Here is a 12,636-nt window from a genome sequence, read left to right as displayed (position 1 = left end):
AGGATTTATAAAAGTGCCTAAGGGAGTTTGGGACATAATTCCCATTGGCTGTCAATGGGAATTAGATGTGTAATCTACTTAGGCAATTTGAAAATCCCACTGGCTGCATCTTTTCATGGCTAAGTACCATTACAAGCCTTAGCCCTAATGAATAGAATTATTATTATACTTGGTTTCATTTCCTAAAACTCTGATCTTGGTATGAAGGCTCAGGGAAAAACTGCTTGACTCCAAGCACAGATGGGTGCTGTGGATATGAAGTGTCAGGAAGGAATAACTGAGCTGCCACAACAGTCTTCGTATCACTGTTGTGAATGCAACTAGCCCAGAGAGCTCCCAGGGCTTATGTGTATTGGTGAGCTTGGCTTTAATGTGTGTCATGTAAAAAATGCAAGTGACTTGGTGAAGGAAAATTTTGCTCACTCATAGCAAAGTAATAAAGAAAACAAAATCATAAGTGCCCAGAGGCTGTGACTAGCCAGTTGAAAGGGCTTCATTTTTCCTGCAAAGAACAGTGTTGGAATCTTCTCACCACTCCATGGAGTGAATTAAGTCCCATCTGGTGCTGGAGAGAATTCACAGCTTTGGGCAATACAAGGACTTTTTAGTTACCCTCTTTTGCTCAGGCAACCCAGACAGGCTGCAGTGCAGAGTTTAACTAAACAACAGTCTATTCCTTTCCCTTTTTCTTGTCAGGCTTGGGCTCAAACAATAACCAAAATTCCCCTATCCATACCACTTTTCAAAAGCTGTGAGAAGCTTGATTTCCCTAGATTGCTACAGGATGTAGATTTCATTAAACCCAACTTGAACCTCTTTTAATTGCTTATCCGCTTAACTTTACATGCTTAGAGTTACATTGGGAGAGTCAGCCCAGCATAAAAAGGGTCTGAATGAGTAATTCAGGTAGGAAATAGGTGGGATGGATTTCTCCATTATCTGAAGCTGCAAGAAGATAGTAATTATTGATGGGGTTTCCATAAACTTGTATGAACAAAACAAGGTGGTTGAAATGCTTTTTGAGCTTGGTGGAATTTGAAAATACCATTTGTGTTCAGTAACAATATTTTGAGACTGAAAGTTACAACAAGCAAAAACTCTTTTGAAATGTTAGGTGTATTGCTGGGTGAGAACCTTGTTCAGAGTCAGTGGAGTCCTTGACCAGGCAGCATGCTGTATACACGTAGCTAGTGGGTATTACATACAGTGACTTAAATTGGCTAAAAATCTGGCCAAAGTCTTTAGCCACATGATTATGAACTTTTTGTCGTGTCTCACCAACGTGTAGAGTGGACAGAGAGGAAACCTGAAGACTGCCAGAAGAGATAGTAAGTTCTTGTATGGGAAAGTGAGTCAGGACTTCACAGTGTTTGACAATAATTTTGCAAATGCTGCTTTTTACTATGTCACTGTTTGCATTTCACATAGAGAGTGATTATAACAAGCTAGTATATGACTGCATGCTCTCCTGGCACTTAGAATGCAGTTTTTCAGTGTATCACACCAGAGAATGTGTCCCAGAGCAGGATTTCTTGGTCTCCTGGCCAGAACTCTTAACCATTTTGGCATCTGCATGTGCACAGAGCTGAACACAGCTAGTCTGCTGTGCAAGATGGTATCACTTGAGGTTCAGTATAGTGTTTTGAATCAGAAGGACAAGGATCCACACTGAATGTGGCTGTAATGCCCACTGACAGACCCCAAGGCAAAGAAAGAGATGAAATGTCCTATGAAAACGGGCAAGTGCCTTGGTGCCGTCAGCGCTGAGGACCATGATTGTCTAAATAGTCACTAGGAACCCACAGAAGGCTTGGCTACAGCCAAATGAATTCAGTTTTACTGCAGACTGCAACTGCCTGCTGAAATCTTGCCACAGCTAGAATTTCTTCCCAGCACACCCATTGCTGAGCAACAATGTGTGTCCTTTTCCAGAGAATGGGATCAGCCCAGTCTGGCTCTTGAGAAACACACCAGCTGCACTTGAGAGGATGCTGGGATGAATGTTAAAGGAGCTCCGCAGCCCCAGCAGAACGCTAGGTTTCCATAGCTCGCGGCAATTTGGCAGTGTAATCCCTCATGTGAAAGGGACACCCTTGCTGGAGGCAATGGCGTTTAGGTGCAAGGGGGATACATCGTTACAGGGAGGAGAGGGGATATGTATCTACAGAAGCCAACTGATCTGTAGGGATAAGGACAGCCAGCTTCTTTGTTTTCTCTTTTTTTTTCCTTCTTTTTTTTTTTTTTTTTTCTTCTAAGTTTATTTGATGCTAATGAACTGGAGGGGTATTAGGACTAACTGCTCCCTGGCACAGAGTACACAGACATTGTGCAAGATTCCTTTCAGCTCAGCTTTGCTGACATGCTTGGTTCTGACCTCAAATATCTCAAGTTTTTCCAGTTCTGAGTTCCTCTACAAGTGAAAAGGCCTGTGTCAGTGAAATTGTGCCAAAATACCTGGGGAGCTGGGGCAAACTGGAAAGACTGGGTTGTTCTTCCTATGATCTCAGGCAGGGGTTTGAGTTGCACTGCAACTCTGGGAGGTCAGTCTCCAGTAGAGGGGAAGAGGCATCAGGTGGGATGTGGAGGGTTAGTTAGAGTGGGATGAGTGAACACACTGCCAGCAGGCAAATGGCTCAGTTCCTTTATTTCCAGTGGAAAATATTTCAATTACAATTTTTTTTTCTTTTCATCAACATTTTTCTTAGATCCTTTCTCATTTTCTGAATAAAAGGAAATCATCCTTAGCATAATAATGGGTGAATACTGCCATGAAAAAGCCAGCTCCCATTAAATGCCCCCTACTCCTCCAGTAGACATTTTCCAACAAAAGACTCTGGAATTTCAGCTGTCCCTGCGTGTATTCCAGATGAGTTTTACTTCATGTGGTTCATGTTTCTTCCAGTCTCTGCATGTATTTTTTTCACTGTTACTCTGATTCAGCATCCCTTGAAAAGAATGGACATCTTCCTGGTGACTCCATCAAGACTGGCTGGTGTGTATTCGCAACACAGAGGAGAGACAGAGGTTCTCCTCCCCTCCTGATAATGATCACAGCAATGATTCTCACTCTGCCTGGCTTTTGTCTGTCTCAATTGGCAGGCACAGAACTAACTCTCCTGCCTCACAAGGGGTTTATAACCCTCCCTCTGAATATAATTCTTAAACTTCAAACTTGTGATATTTCCTAAATTATTTTCTTTTCCGTTCTTTTCATCCACTTCCTCCTTTAGTTAGTGAGAAAAGATTAGCTGACAGCTGGGAAAACCTGCCTGTACTGTTTTATTTCCCTGTGTTTTCTCTCTTCTGAATTTTTCTTCTTCTTTTTTTTTTTTTTTTTTTTTGAAAACGTCCTTGAAAAAGTGTTCATTTGCTCATCCAGTCTCATAGCAGGATCTGTGTCTGTGTGTGAATCTGGGCATGTACATGTGTACGTAGCTAGTAGTATCTCTGTGAAACATTTCTCTTTCTTGGCTCTACTGTTTGAACTGTGTATCACAATACACTGACCAACAACTGCAGAGACGTTAGTTACTGTATATGGGGGAAAAATCTGGCATTCAATTGACACAATCATTATTTTATAAACTTGCTTACCTGTAGCTGTAACGAGTAGTTTACTTATCCGGGGGTCTTAAAGGAGCCACTGCTGGAGGGGCTGAGGGAGTTTAATAATATTACTTGTTTATGCTGTTTTAGAGTTCTGTTTGTCTTTGATCTGTGTGTGGGCATCTGTATTTATCAGCTTTACTCACCATTTCTTGATCATGTCACCTCTCTTAAAGCACTACAATGGTTTTAATGCTTTTTACTCAAATTGCTCCGAGAGAGGTGTTAGTTCTGTTTGGAGAAGGGAGCACTGGGACTGGAAGCTTTACATGGCCTGATACCCCCTCCTCCCCTGTTGCATGTTCAGTAGTTTTTAGCTGCTGGACCTCATCCCAGCAGCTGAAGGGCTGTGTGACATAGAGGAGACTTCACTCAACTTGAGCTCAAGGGGCCTGGGATTGATTTGAAAGTCTATTTTAGACTAGCTGGATTTAGCTAGTCAAAGTTTACACAGCTGTGGACAAATCCAGCTGTGCTGGTAGAAGATGTTGCTGTTCCCAGGAGATCATCATCATCTACCTTGCCAGAGGTTACTTCCCCAGCCATTCTGCCAATGAAACATCCCATGAGTGATCCTGAATTCAAGCAACACCAGGTGGATGGATGGATGGATGGACGGATGGATGGATGGATGGAGGGATGAACTGATCCAAGTGATTTTGCAAGAAGCAAACTACAGCATACTCACATGAGCCTGCTCCATCAGCATGTCTAGAGAAGGAAAAGTGGTAAACTCTGGTAGGCAGGTCACGGTCACATAGCTGGGGACAGGGTCTCACACCGTCACAACTATGTGGAGAAGAGAATATTTCTCCCTGGCTTAAATTATAACATAAACATCCTCAGTTTCTGCTTCACCCCCTCTCCGTCTCACCAGGGCTGGTTGGAGTAGAACTCGTGAAAGTGTCTGTCTGTGCACACTGTGCAAATGAAGTGTTAAATGCTCATCCCACCCAAGAGTACTATGGAAGTACTAATCCTAGAGACAAGAAAAACTTAAATCATTTGAGAAAGCACCAGAATCTGACCAAAGGTCAGAGAGTGACATGGAAACCAGCCAGAATTAGAACTGATTATTTTTAGCGGGCAGCTCCATTCTCAAACATTGCTCTGTCTGGTTTTCTGTAGCCTTGGAGCCACTCCTCCTAAATGCACACAGTGAAGGTTGCTCTTCAAAGAATGAGGGTGGAAAGGGATTAATCAGCACTCACAGCAAACATAACATGGTACAGAAGAGAGGAAAGATTTGTCAGGCTTTAAAGTAGCCAAAAATTGGCAGCAGTAACAAAAAAAAGCCTTAAACTGATGGGCAAGTATGGAAAGCAAACATATTTGCTCTGCTGAGCAGGGACAAATACCTAGATAAACTAAGAGAAAGATTTCACTTTTGCCTAATCCTCATGGCATTTCCAGCCCACAGATTTCTGGGAATCTGGTGGAGGCCAAATCGCGTGACATTTCTAGCCAGATCTGCTGACCAAGGACTTTGGGATCAGCCCTGAACTTTGGACAATTAGTCAAAATGAAGTGCTTTGGGCTTAGCTATTAACAGAGCGTCTGGAGCTCTGTGAGAGCTGAGCACGAGTCAGCTCAGTGCAAAGCCAGGGACCCCGGCTGATTCCGAACAGCCTTGCCCTTGTCTTTACTAGACTTGACCCAGATTATGAGACACAAACCCTAGATGCCTGCTTTGTGTTTTACCTGTCTCCCCTGGAGCAAAGGGGGTTAGTGAAAGAAGCTACCAAATACATCGTACCCTGAAACACTGTTACAGAGGTCCCTGTTGTCATCTGCTCCTTGCCCTTGGATTTACCAACTTTGGCCTTCTCTTTTCTTGGTCCACACTTTTAAGGTTGCTCCTTCTTTCCTTCTTCCCTCGTTCCCCACCCTGAGGAGTGAAGGCTGTGGCTTCTTTTGTCTTCTTCCAAATTTGGGACTGCAGCTATTGCCTCCAGTTCCAGGGCCATCACTGAGCCTGGGCATGATCTGGGCGGTTGTTATCCAGAGCTGCTCCACTGTTCCCATGTTAGGCTTTCCAGCACAGCAGCCTCTAGCCATGCAGCACAGAGCCACCGTACCTCAACCTGCAGGCGCTGGCCCATGTCTGGTAGGACTTGGGCATTCAGGCTCCATGTGGGGCAAACGCAGCTGCAGCGCTGGAGCCTGACTGTCCTTGGAAGTGCTGTAGCCACATGCAGAGAGCACTGCATTTCAGCACGTATCTATGGCTCAGGTAATGTGCCAATCTTCCTCTGGACATCTTGGACTCAACTGCGCTTGTCTGGGCACCTGTCACAGATGCACAGAAGGGACCTCGATGGGAGTTGCAAGAGGGAGTATGATTCAGGCAATGCAACCTTCAGCAGGCTTGAGCATACTTGGCACGGGGTCAAGACTCTCACAACAGCTGTGCCCCTTTGCTAATGGTTTGACAAATATGAGCATTTTTGCATTTGTCACAAAATCCCCAGGCCTGTCGCTTTCATGTTTCCCAGGGCTTTAATTCCATGCCAGTACATTGGGCTGGGGGGAGTGAGGGAGAAGCAATGCTCCACAGATGGCCAAGGCTGGAATATCCTGGGAAGCATTAATCCTCTGAAGACAAATATTCCTTGAAGAGAGAGATTTTAAATATGTGCCACATTTCTACAAACACTTTAAGCTGGCATAAGCCAGCCCTGCAACAACCTCTTTCAGAGGGAGGTCCACCATTCCCGTTCCTCTGCCTCCTCCTTCCTGGCCCAGGGCTGCTCCTTTCCCCACGCTGGCACCAGCACACACATGGTTGTGCAGTGAACCAGGCCAGGGAACTCTGCCAGGTTAAAACTAAACAATTTCCTTTTCCCCAGGTTAGTTTCAACCTGGATGAGTTCCCTGATCTGGTTCATTGCGGGGCCACAAGAACACTTGTGTTGGCGCAAGGCAGGGAGCAGCAGAGGGAGTGAAGAGGAATGTGGGCTGGGGGCGAGGGGAAGGAAGGGCCATTTCCTTTAGCAGCGGTGCTGGTTTATGCTGGCTTAGAGACTTGGTGTATCTGTGGTGTTAATTGCTGAAAATGATGTGCTCCAAAGTGTGTGTCACAGCTGAGAGATTTTCAGGAATAAAAGCCTCTCTCGCTTTTAAAACGGGGCCTTATTTCTTAGGTTAGTATTAGATTAAAGTTTGGTGAGTCAGAGTCAAAACTGAGTCCCTAATGTTATGCCAAATAATTGACAGTCTACCTAGACATGATAAAAGGGGAGATGGAGGCACAGGGAAGGGAAAAACTGCCTCTAAAATTATACAGCAGATTAGGAGCAGAGCCACAATGACCTGGCATGTCTCCTTGCAGCTTGGTCCCCACCACTGGCTTCCTTCTCTTTCCGTATGGCAAGGAGGAGACCAAGTCAGTTGTCTGCCACACTGCCCTCAGTTCCCATGTGCGTTGATGGTGCATACTTATTATGTATTTATTTAAATATCAAGGAGAATAAATCTCCTAAGTGGCAGCTTGGTGAATGATTTGTCAAAAGCTGGCTCATTTACCCTAATCAAATAATTCCATTTATCTGAGTGGAGCTTTCTCTGGATTGACAGTGATGAAACTGAAAGCAGGATCAGCCCCACTGACTCTATGGTAGTTTAGCAAGTATTCTGCTGACCAAATCATCCTACTGGTGTTCTACTAAGTTCATCTGAGGTGTCCATTAAATTCTGGAGCACAAACGCTGCCATTCATTTACGGCTGTAGCCACCAGGAAGATTAAGAATCTGACCTGTTAATGGAAAAATGGACATTGGCGAAAGTTTCCAGTGTTTGCTCCCCTGCAGTCCCACTGAGTGAGAGACTTACTTCAGTCATGCTGGGCAGTCCCAAGGTCAGTGTAGCTCTTCTGGCTTTACATGCTTTTCTCTAATGTGAAGATATGACATGCTCATTATGCTTGTTGTGTATGTAATTCACACTGAATCAATCAGCCCCACTCTGTGGTGTTTTGAAGCTGGGTTCTTGTGCGCTGATTGTGGTCAAAGGCATAAGAAATTCCCCTTCTTAAGAAAAAAAAAAATTTAGTTAATTTTAGTTACTTCCTTCCCTTTTCTTTGGCTCGTTAGAATGTTACTGTTTTCCACTGAGAAGATAATTTAAAGTGATACTTGACCATATTCCCATACCTTTTCCCACCTGAGGAGAGATGTACTTGAACTGATTTGCATAGTTATTGAATATATGTTCCTAGGATGGCCACACTGCGATGTCGTATCTCATTTACAGCATGTTCCTGCTGGCTCTGTAGCTTGTTAAAAGAAAGACACTGTAAAAAGAAAAAAAATATGCAATGCATTATTATGTGGACTACAAACATAAAAGTGACTGAAGTATGGAGGGAAAGGGATAGATTGGCAGCCTGGAGGTATAATAAGCCATTAAACCATTTAAGGGAGGCCTGCTGAGTTTGTTGTTCAATTACTGCTACTGATGAAGAATGTCAATAATTATGATTTTCAAGCCTTTACATTTGTAAAAGTTTCACAGATTGGCTTTACCAAAACCTAGTGAAGTTACTATTAAGGAGCTAAGATGATGCTCACAGTGCATCTTTTTACAAAAAGAATGTATTATTCATATGTGCTCAGATTATTTGAAGCCCACAGCCTTTAGTCACTTCTGGCAAGCCCGAGCCAGTCAAAGCAGTTGGATGGTCTGATCTCACATGTACGTCAGTCTGAAATGAATAGAAGAAATGGGAATATTTACTCTTCACTGAGCCAGACACATGCTGGAATACTTCTGTGTAATATAACTTCATGAAAACTTTTCCTAGGGATGATAGAAAAGTGCTGATTTCATCCATCCTCATCACCATGACCATAACCTGAATTCTTTGAAGAGAACCTTCTGCATCTTTTCTATTTTATGAAAGTGACTGGTATCTGATACAACTAGATATAACACTATATCTTTGATAATAGACAGGAGTGATAGTTTTGCCTATAATAAAATGTCTGTGTAGGACTTCTGTCAGTGGCTAAATTTCAGTCTCTGAGAGGCACATCAGGTCAATTCTATATTTGCCAATTGCTAGCAATATGGCACTGTTTTGTATGCTCCTACCCCACGTTCTTATTTATCTATTTATCTTCTAGATTTAGAAAGTTGATGTGTTAGAGAAAACAAAAGGAATTTAGATTAACCTTTCAAGTAGTGGCTATGTCGGAGTGCCATTGGTATCTCTTGTTTTACAGGTGTGTATCATTAAGGAGAATTGAAGTGGCCCTAGATGTTTGCAGTGCTAGAGTTACTGGGATAAAAAGGTTAAAGAATTAATACACTCTGGGTTTCTAGAGGTTTTCTGGGCCAAGTTCATGTAATCCCACAAACCGACTTTTCTATGACCCTTTTTACCCAATGGAAATGACAAAACAATTAAGATGATCAAAAAAAGAGAAATGAAGGTAATTTTAAAATGCCATGTGATAATCTGTCTGAAGGGTCTCATCATTCCAGATTCATTTGCTATGCACTATAATAGCATTGCTCCTTATAACTGTCTTCGGTATTCAGATGGATATTACAGCTGAAATCTGTAAGTACTGGGTTAAATTTTAGCATAAATTATTGGAAACTATAAATAAGATCTCACTGATCATAAACCTTCAATGAAATATAAAATAATAATATGAAAAAAATCACAGCTTAATTATAATATCAAGTAAGATTAATTGGGAACAACAGCGATACGCTGTTTTATTTTAGTATCAGACAAAATGTCTATACTGAATGAAAGGATGACGGCCAGGTAGTTTTTCATACATACCAAAGTAACTTAGCTATTATTCCTTATTTATGCTAGTACAGGTGAGAGTAGAACCTGATCCCAAATTCTGAAAATCTTACTGTAAATTATATTATATCATCTCATAAAAATATTTTCATGGAAAAAATATAACTTTTGAAGACTTTCACTTCGACAAGTTTGAACAGATTCTTCTTGTTTCTTACAGACCTCCACAAATACTATTTTTCAAATTTTTAACCAGAATGCCAATGAAGACATCCTTATTTTGTTTGCTCAACACCATATAATAAGTACTGTTGTAGAGACAGGGAGATTTCTTTATTTTTTTTTTACAAAAAATGTAAAAAAAATATTTTTAAAAGGCATAAGATGTTTTGTGTTAAATACTGCCAATGCTGAAAAGATGCTGAAGGTTTCATTTGAACGGTTTGGTGCAAGGCTCCCTCTTTCAACAAGTCTGTGTCTCAAACCCTGTTGTGTAATAACTCAAGCTGCCAACTATTTTGAAAAATAAACTGCCTAAGTTGGATTCCTGTTAAGCAATCAGCTTTAATCCTCTGGAGAAAGGGTGAGCAGCTTTGTTCCTCTTCTTTGACGTCTGGGTTTACCCCCTTCGTTTCTTTGTCTAGAATAATTTTGGTTCATAGAGAAAGCCTTCCTTGTGCTAAAAGCTCTGCTTGGACACAGTGCGCTTCCAGCTCCCTATCTCTTTAACCAACCAACCCTGATCTTTATGAAGGATTCTGAATACCACAGGAAAGTAGTTACACTTGAAGAGTGGTTTCAAAGTTACCTTGAACTGATCTAAATCAGCACAATGCCAAGGGGTCTGGTCTTGCCCTGCTATCTCTGTCTGGAGACAGGTCTTTTGGAAAAGTAAGGATCCCTTGGGGCATGGTTTCACAATAGCCTGAGCTGGTCTATGCTAGGACTGGCACAGCTTCTAGTTATTCTAGTCCCACGTGGACTACGACCATCCCCACCACCTCCTGAATGGCGGTGGGATGTACACGGCAGTGCCGCAGGCAGACCCCTCGGAGTGCATCAGTTGCCGGAATTGCCGGAACAATAACAGGTGTTTCACCTCCCCTCTGTGGAGGGAGGCATTCCCTCCACACTTGCTGTTGGTTCAGAGTTCAACTTAGCAGAAACTAATGACTCTTCTCATTTTGTTGCGTTCGTTTTCTGCCACGTTAGTGAGCTGAACTGGGTTGTGCAGGAGGGAGCCCAAAAAGCACCTTTTCCTGTGCCAAGAAGGAAATGGACTCTGCACAAGAGTTCAATATCTACTGGGATAGACCTTCACAAAGAGGGTATGAGACCGTCAGTATGAGAAATACGTCTAACCTAGGACTTTCCTGTTTTACTTGTCCAGTACATGTGCAAACACACTTGTATTTGCTTTTTTGTTTAAATACCTGACTTTCTCATCTGGGACAATTCTGCTCCCTGTTCTGGCAGCTGACAATGCATTTCCCTCTTCTGAGAGTCATCACAGGCTCCCCAGGGTTGCCAGTACACAGAGGAGAAGATCGCTAGAGGCGCTTTCACACCTACTAATGGAAGAATCGTCAAAACTGGCCACTGGGGGAAATTATTTTCTCTTGGAAGTGAAAAGAGTTAAATCACGGTGGGTGCTTCCTGGCATTAAATGCAGCCCATGAGGAGAGACTGCTGCAGGGGAGGGAGTGTCTCTTTTTAGGAGTATACTCACATTCTAAGCACCAGATCTCTGCTTGCTTCTGTCTTACAAAAGTATGCAAAAGATGACAAGTATCTTTTGCAAGAACTGCAGCTGTTTACTATGAGATTTGTAGAGGAAAGTAATACAGCCTCCCTATTTCCCCTCCAAAATGAGGACTGTGAGACTATTGCTGTAGCAAAACAACAAGGCCCTTGCTGAAAGAGAAAAACTCACTCCCTTGCATGGGAGTTACAGGCAGGACTTGGGTAAAGGGCTGATACCTATCAACACATTTTTGATGTCACTGTGCTGTTCCTCTCTATTTGAGCTGACAGCTGATGCCAGGGCTTGGCTATATCTCCCCTGCATTGAGAGGAGTTTGGATGTCAGATGCAGGGAGAGGGAGCAAGCTTGGGCAGCCAGGCGTGAGCAGAGCGAAACAGTGAGGAATGACTCTTTGCTGTGGGGCGTGAGGTGCCATTTCTTGCCTGACCTTTTGAATACAAAGCATTTGTCAGAAATCCAGAGAAAAGCGAGCTGAACCAGTTGGGGTGGCTCTGCCTTTCTCTTAAAGAGAAGCTCATGTATTCAAGCAGGCACACCTACCCCCAGGCCTGATCCAGACATTGTAGGCAAGTATCTCTGATGAAATGGGGGGGGGCCCAGTGTACCCTCCCATTAGCAGGAGAAATGAACCTCTCACCCTTGCATGAGCTCTTCGCTGATTCCAGCTGGGAGCCCAGTAACTCCCGGTCCAGCCAGGGGAAGCTGTTTAATGGCTAAAATGATGTTAAAGGCACCGTGAGATGGGAGCTTTTCCTTCCTCCTCCTTTAGATCTGCTTTAAGCTGCTGCAGAGCTGCGCCCTCAGTAACCTCCCAGGGACCCTTGGAAACATTTGCAGGTTGCACACCACGGACTAATACATCGGCACATTCCAGTCTCACTTTTAACTCTGTTTTCCTCCACTAAGCCAATCAAGCATGCAAATCTCCTCTGCAGATTAAGGAAGGCAGGACTCCAACTGGGAAGGGCACCCTCCTGTTTCCTTCGCCTTTCTGCAGCAACACGCAGAACAATTTGCCTTCCAAGCTGACCCTCAAGGCCACCCAGAGCTGCTGTAAGTGGGGTGGTGATGAAGAATAGCAGTTGTTTTACAAGAACAGCTGAACACGGAGCTGGATCTTGTCTCATCGCTCCATGCTCGGCCCTGACATCTAGTGGAACAATTGCACTAAAGCATTTAAGAAGCTGAGCAGAAAATATCAAGGTTTGCTTCACTGGAAGGCTCCGTGGAGCAATCATTTCCTCTGTATGCTGGTTTCTTTTATTGCACTTATTACTGCCAATGGATTTGCTGTGGGAGAAAGGAGGAGGCCCCGACATGAACAAAGGGCAAACCCTTTGGGTAGTAGTTTTTTCCTTTTCCTCCAAATATGAACTTCTTTTTGCTGCCAGGTGAACAGTCTTCTAGCTGCAGCAGTGACAAACATCAGTTTCGCAGTTACTTCTTGATTAACACCATTAAATGAAAACCAACTGTGACACGATCCCAAGAGACCATAGGTTA

The sequence above is a fragment of the Numenius arquata genome, chromosome 11 (assembly GCF_964106895.1).
Source record: "Numenius arquata chromosome 11, bNumArq3.hap1.1, whole genome shotgun sequence".
NCBI classification, from domain to species: Eukaryota; Metazoa; Chordata; class Aves; order Charadriiformes; family Scolopacidae; genus Numenius; species Numenius arquata.
The sequence above is the reverse complement of the archived record's forward strand: the minus strand, read 5'-3'. Positions refer to the sequence as shown.